This window comes from Tupaia chinensis, unplaced genomic scaffold, assembly GCF_000334495.1.
Source record: "Tupaia chinensis unplaced genomic scaffold, TupChi_1.0 Scaffold000160_1, whole genome shotgun sequence".
Taxonomy (NCBI): Eukaryota; Metazoa; Chordata; class Mammalia; order Scandentia; family Tupaiidae; genus Tupaia; species Tupaia belangeri.
The window spans coordinates 43,085-44,052 of NW_006159631.1; positions in this window are offsets into that span (position 1 = coordinate 43,085).

Sequence of the window (968 nt, forward strand, 5' to 3'; positions counted from 1 at the left end):
TATTTAGCTTACTACAAGTTATTAAGTAGGTATTTTTAATATATTTTTTAATTTCAAGAAAAGCAGTTTTAGCCTTAATAAATCTAAGAAATGCTAAGAAACTTAAACCAGAAAACAGATTAGGATTCTGTTCAAATAGTAGATACAAGAACCTATCAGCAACACAGGACAGGACAAAAATCCTTAAAACCAGAAAACAAAGCCTAGATGAAAATTGACAATATTTTAGTTAAAATTCATTAAATACTATTTCACTAGTTCAGTCTCATGCACTTAATCTATCTTCTGTTATAATTCAATCTTCCTGATTAAATTCTGGGATATAATATTCAACTCCAGCCTTGTCCCTATGATTAAGTTGGCCATTTTTTTCGTTTTTGAACTCTTATTTCTGTGTGTCTGTATTCAATTTTCCTGGTATAGCACTTCCTTGAGAACTTCTTGGAGATCTGGTCCGGTGTTTGCAGATTCTTTCAAGTTTTTTTATCTGAGAATATTCTTGTCTTTTCTTCCCACATAAAGAATAATCTTGCCAGGTACAGTATTCTTGGTGGAAATTGCTTTTCCCTTAAAACTTTGAATATATTTTCCCATTCTTTCCATGCTCTCATTGTTTCCAATAAGAGGGCCACTGTTAGACTGATGGGATATCCTTTGTAGGTAACTTGACATTTCTCTCTTGCCAATCTTAGTATCTTGTCTTTGTGTGTAGTTTTGGTCAATCTGGCTATAATGTTTCTTTGAGAAGATCGTCTTCAGTTCATTCTATTTGGGCTCCTTAGTATTTCTTGGGACTGGACCTCTGAGTGCTTCTCTAGGTTTAAAATTTTTTCTTGCAAGATTTTATGGAAGAGATTACCAATACACTTATGAGTCTCTTTGCCTTTTGTGATACCAATTATTAGGATGTTTGATGACATCTAGTATTTCTCTCATATTATTCTCATTTGGGGGCAGCGATATTCTCA